Genomic DNA, 6,645 nt, shown 5'->3' with positions numbered 1-6,645 from the left:
AGAAATGTCAGTAATGACTCTGAGACATTGATGGAAATCCTTGAGAAATCATGAAAAACAGGAAAGGTACTCAAAGAAGAACAAATGTGTTCCCAATTTTAAAAAAAAAAGAGGGAAAGAATATAGTCTCTAAACCATGGCCCAAAGAACTTGACTTGATCATTGGCAAAATTCTGGGACATATGGTTAGTGAATCATACTTTTAATAAGAAAATAATGACCATTAAAAAAATCATAATTTTGTCAAAAGACAAGGCTTACACAACTAATCTCATTTTCTTTTTTAGAAAACAAGGTTATTTAAATGGATGGATCAGAGGCATACTGTAGATAATATAGAATTTGCCTAGATTCCAGCACAGCTTTTGACTTGGTTCAATTCTTACCTTTATTATATACTATGTGACTTTGAATAGCTTCTCTGGGCTTCAGTTCCTTCATTTGTAAAATGAAGGGTTTGGACTAGTTGACCTCTAAGGTCATTTCTCACTCTATATATCATTATATTCAGAGCAGAAAATTTCTTTTTCTAATAGTCCCTTCCCTACCTACTTGCAGCTATCTCTCAGAGTTGTTGTGAGTATCAAATGAGATTGTATTTGTGAAATCTCTATGCATCTATAGAGACTATGGACACTGTTACTGTATCTTTTAGATCTATATATTTTTTAATTTATTTATTTTTGAATTTTACAATTTTCCCTCTAATCTTGCTTCCCTCCCCCACCCCCCACAGAAGGCAATCTGATAGTCTTTACATTGTTTCCATGCTATACACTGAAGATCTGTATTCTTGCAGAAGAAACATTTTAACTGTTATTCTGGAAAGTTAACTGCTGTGGTTGAAAGGGATTGAATGACACATAGAAAGGACTAAGAGAAAATACAGCAGGATTTATTATATGACTACCCCCATATATAGCCTAGGTAGGGTCAGCTGAGCTATCAGTGGGAGCATAAAGTGATAACCCTGCCAAACCCTGACACTCTGTAAAATACTCCTGGCTCGCTTCTTAATTAAAGTAGGAGAACTTTGCTTCCTACTTCACATTCACCTTTAGATCTCTCTTCTCTCTTATTCTATAGCTTTAAATCCTTCTACTTCATTTCTCTCCTCTATTCCAGGTTCTTTGTTTTGTTGTGGTTTGGGGGGTTTGTTTGGTTTTTTGTTTTGTTTTGTTTTGTTTTGTTTTAGTTTTTTTTCAAGGCAGTGGGGTAAAGTGGCTTGCCCAAGGCCACACAGCTAGGTCATTATTAAATGTCTGAGGTCAGATTTGAACTCAGGTTCTCCTGACTCCAGGGCCAGTGCTCTATCCACTGCGCCACTTAGCCACCCCTTGTTTGTTTGGTTTTTTTGCAAGGCAGTGAGATTTAGTGACTTGCCCAAAGTCACACAACTAGGTAATTATTAAGTGACTGGGATTGGATTTGAACCCAGGCCCACCTCACTGCAGGGCCAGTGTTCTATCCATTGTGCCACCTAGATGCCCCCTCTACTCCAGGTTCTATTTCAAAGATGACCTTGTCCTTTACCATGGTAAATCTTTCTACTTTTGAAAACCAAATGAGATAATGATTGTAAAGCACTAAGTATATAATAAGTGCTATATAAACATTAGCTGTTATTACTATATGACATTATGCAAGTCATTTCACAGTTGTTAGTCTTAGTTTCCTCAACTGTGAAAAGGGTATAACAATAGCACCTACTGTCCAGGGTTGTTATAGGGATCAAATGAAATGATTTTTGTAAAAGTCCTTTGGAAGCCTTTAAAGCCCTATACAAATGGCAACAATTCATATTCATAAGGAAATGTTAAGTATCCATTATATGCTAGAAGATATGCTAGGCATTTGGGGTATACATGGATATACAAATAAAAATGAGAGTTCCTACTTTCAAGGATTTTACATTCTGATCACAGATTTACCAGCTCTTAGTGTTTCTTCTCATCTTCAAAACACTTCCGGAAAGATAGAGGAAGAAAAAAGAAAGTTGTAGGTGGACATACATTTTCCCTAATCACATAGTTTTCACTTGACACTGAGAAATATTCTAGTCCACCATTTTAGGCCATTTTTGAAAATGCTTTCAGTGGAGTGAGTGACCACTACTGGTTGTTTATGTTCACTGCAGCTATCCTCTAAGGTTGCAACTTGAACTATATGAAGTAATAGAAGAGTTGGGATCCTGAATTGCTTTATGACTGCAGTGGAGACACAGAGAAGTGATGGGTCAAGGTACTGGGAATGCAAAACACATCAGAGTAAAGCTGAGTCAGAATGAACTATAACGCAAAGCTAACTGTGGTGAAACTGCAGATTCATCCATAAAGCCAATCCCAATATTTAAAGTTCCCACTTTAGTTTTGGGGGGGGGGGGGTTTCCCCCAATTGTTTGCAAAGCCTATCCTGCCAGATTTCTGCAGGAAAACTCCTCTCATTAATACATTTCCCCATTTCCCCAGTGGGAAGGATTGGCATGATAGGACTGAGGTGATAGGACAAAACTGATTCTCTATAGTTTGTGTAATTTTATTTTTATTTACTTGACTATGTGACTTTAAAAAAGTCACCACTGGAAAAAATCAATCAACTGAGCTTTATGAATAAAGTTGATAGATTGAGAATGGAAGATTTTTCCAAATGCAGGTAGAAATAGAGCCAAATTCATATTTTTATAATTTTTATATTTCACAACAATATTTTATTTCTTCCCCCTTAGTTTAAAATTTGAATCTTGCCAATGATGTGCTTTTCCAATAAGTAGGCCCTGAGACTCTTTTAGGAGACCTCCAATAAGGAAGAATCTCCTTCCTCCTCATAATCCATCCTACTTTTGGACAACTCATCATTAAAAAATTTTCCTGACATCAAAAACTTAAATCTGAATCTGGATAACTTCCATTCATTGTTTCGTGTTTTGTCCTCTGGGGTCAAACAACATATCTGATTCTTGGTAGCCCTTTAGCTACTTGAAGATTCCTATCACATGCCATCTACATATCCCCATCTTCAGGCTAAACATCCTTCAACTGATTCCTTCAATTGATCCTTATATAGCATGATCTCAGGGCCCTTCACAATCTTTGCTCCCTTCCTTTGAACTTCCTCCAACTTAGGAAGGTTCTTCCTAAAATGTAGCATCCAGAAATTAACACTATAAAGTAGGACAGCTAGGTGACACAGTGGATAGAGGGTTGTGAATGAAATCAGAAAATCCTGAGTTCAAATAAAGCTTCAGATACTTATCAACTGGATGATCCTGGACAAATTACTTAACCATTGTCTGCCTCAGTATCCTTAAATGTAATTTGGGTTGATAATTAAAGTACCTACCTCCAAGGGTTGTTGTAAAAATTAAACAAAGTAAGATTTGTAAATATGGGGTACAGAACCCCAAGATATGATAGTAGGTGCTCAATAAATCCTTGCTTCTTTCTTTTCCTTCCTAGATGTACTATAGCTGGGAAATAATACAATATTAGCTCTTAGATACTTTTATTCCCTTAATACAACCCAAGATAGTATTAATTTTCTTGGTGGCTATATTATTACACTGTTGTTTCCTATTTAGTTTTGAGTCCCCTAAAACCCTTCTGACTTTTATCTGATGAAGCATTCTTTAGCCCACCCTCTCCCCCACTCACAATATACTTATGAAGTTGATTTTTTAACCCAAGCTTATTCCTTAACATTTTATCTTTATAGAATCAGTCCAGTGCTCTAGATGATTAAGATCTCTCTGCCTTTTCCCCCCAACCTGACTGTCTTCCATTGTGTTAGTCATACTTCCCATTTTTATGTCATTTGCAAATTTTACAAAAACACTGCTGGATAGCAATACCACTAACCAGGCCTATGCCCTAAAAACAGATTTAAAAAAAAGAACAGGTGCTGTGTGAATAAAAAATATTTTTCGCAGCTATTCCTGAAGTGACAAAGCACTGGAAACTAAGGGGGTGTCCATTGACTGGGGAATGGCTGAAAAAATTATAGTATATGAATAGGACAGAAATAGTATTGTGTCGTAAGAAATGATGAAAGGGATGGTTTCAGAGAAGGCCAGTAAGATTTGCATGAACTGATTTAAAGTGTGGTGAGTAGAACCAAAATAGTAATAAATAGAATAGCATTACAAAGAAAAAACAACTTTGAAAGATTTAAAAATTCTAATTGGACAACCACAACTGCAGAGGACTAATAAACAGATCACCCTACCTTCTGACAGAGAAGTGATGAACTCAAGCTGCATTAATTTTTAAACATGGCCAAGGTAAGAATTTATTTCGTTTATCTGTGAATATTTGTTACAGAAACTGTGGTGTTTTTTTCCCTAGTGGATGAGGGAAGGTACAAGGGAGAAAGCATTCCCTCCCTACCCCCAAAGAGTCATAAAGAAGGCCAGAAGGAATATAAATTAAGCAGGATAGCTTTGAAAGCTACATGTTAAATTATATAAAAGAACTTCAGTTTCATGTATAATGTTCTCTGTCCTACAATATGTATGGAAACAGTCATTTTATTTTGTGTTTGTTTAGTTCAGAATAAAAATTTTAAAAATCCATAAATTTTATAAAGCACAAGGTTAAGCACCAGACATTAACTATTAATTCTTTTGATCCAACCTTTCAATTATTTTTGAATTCACCTAATTGTATGATTATGAACCCCATATGTACCAATCCTTTCCAGAGAACAGCATGAGAGATTTTGTGGATATATATATATATATATATATATATATATATATATATATGCCATGTATGTATGTACATAATACACCTCTTAGCATTTGACCGGGAGAACACAGAAGGAAATTTCTCTGCTTGGCTCTAGTGACTGGGGTTGTCTCCAAGATAACTGTAATTGAGAGTCAGAAAAGTTACATTTTCTACATAGTCCAAAAAAGTGATCTGTGAATTGTTCAGCTCTTCCTTTTCCTATGATTTCTTCCTTGATTTTCCCCCACCTAAAATATAAGCAATAGGGAAAGAGGAGTTTTATCTCCCTATTTCACAGTAGGGGGAAAGAGCAACTTATAAGGGAGGTATATGACAAGCCTGAAATTGAGGATTTATTAGTTTGAAATTTGGGTATAAGAGGAAATTTTCCTCAGTAGTGTCCTGGAAGTCAGAAGAAGGCTGATATCAGAGGCTCGGAAGTCATTTGAAGAAGGTCAGAAGAGATCTGACCTCTTGTTTCACTACTATGAGCTGGTGATCAGTACAGGTCCAATGTGTAAGTCCTGTATAAGTCTTTTGCATCTTATGCATTTTCTGAGGTGAGGGAAATAAAGCTGGTCCCATATCTGTTTCTCACATTGTACAATGGGTGTCTGAGTGAGAGTTGAGGACCTTGTCAATTAGCATCAAGGGCCTGATATATATCAGACACCATGCTAAGGATACAAAGAACGGGTGGGGAAGAGAGCAAAGCTCACAGTCTAGTTAGGGGTACAATGTACAAATAACAATGTATAAATGAGACCTCTAGAGAAACCAAGAGGAGAGCCATGCCTAAGCTTTACTTTAGAGATTGTCCTGGAGAACTTCAAAGGCATAACAAGGCAAAGAGAGAAATTGAGCCCCCAGAATCAGTAGTCCCAGATCAAATATGATCCCAGGAGCCCAGAAGCCTTGAGAGGATTTCTTGGCCATAAGTCATATTTGTGACCTCAGTGTTTAACAGAGCTTTGCTCATGAGACATATATACTTAACAAATGTTTGATGAATGAAACATAAAGACTGTGAAGAGTGACGTCCTGGACCTGTAATTCGCTCCTTCTCAACTGCTCTCTGGTCCTCCGGAAAGGAAGCACTGTCAGAAGGGTTGAGGAATGGAGTCACGTTGTTGCTTTGTTACATTGTTGCCAAGCGATGTATATTTCTATAGGGCAAAGGCTTGAAGTGCAAGGGAGGAGAGTTGGACTAGGACAGTTGGACCAGGAGAGGACAAAGCAGAGCCCTGGGCAGAGGCTCAACCAAAAGCTGAACAGAGGAAAGGACAAGAAAATGGGGAGGACCAGATGAACACTAGGCATGTTCTGAATGAGGCTCAAGCAAAAGACTGGCCAGGCTTGAACAAAAGCTGGGCAAAGTGCTAGCGGGTAGCCCGAACAGAACTGGGTAGAGTCTGACAAAGATTGGATTAGAACTGGAGAGAAGACGGGATAAAGGATCCTGAAGAAGACTGGTTAAAATCAGTAGAGGGTTGACTAAGAATCGATCAGAGAACTGGACAGAATGCTGCGCCCCTCACTTCTTGAATTGGAACTGAGCCCAGAATGCGGGTCCTGAGCCTGTGGAAAACCATGGCAACAATGTAACATAGCAACGACGCCCAGAGCATCACGGCTCCGTTCCTTTAGAGCTCGTTTCTCCGCCCTTCAGATAGTGCTTCCTTACCGAAGGACCAGAGACCAGTTGGGAAGGAGGACATTTCAGATTCAGTAGCCAATCCACGAGCTGAATTCTTCCCGGGAAAGAGGGGTTGCCCTGAAGCTAGAAGCGGAAGTTAGGGGGTGGTCTTTCCATATTTCACCAATGGCCATAATGAGGAGCGTCTTCGGTTCCTCATTCCACCTCTTATGGAGCTGGACTTGGACAGGGGTGGAGTTAGGGATTAGTGGACCATGGGCGGAG

This window comes from Macrotis lagotis, chromosome X, assembly GCF_037893015.1.
Source record: "Macrotis lagotis isolate mMagLag1 chromosome X, bilby.v1.9.chrom.fasta, whole genome shotgun sequence".
NCBI lineage: Eukaryota > Metazoa > Chordata > Mammalia > Peramelemorphia > Peramelidae > Macrotis > Macrotis lagotis.
Note: the sequence above shows the minus strand (reverse complement) of the source record.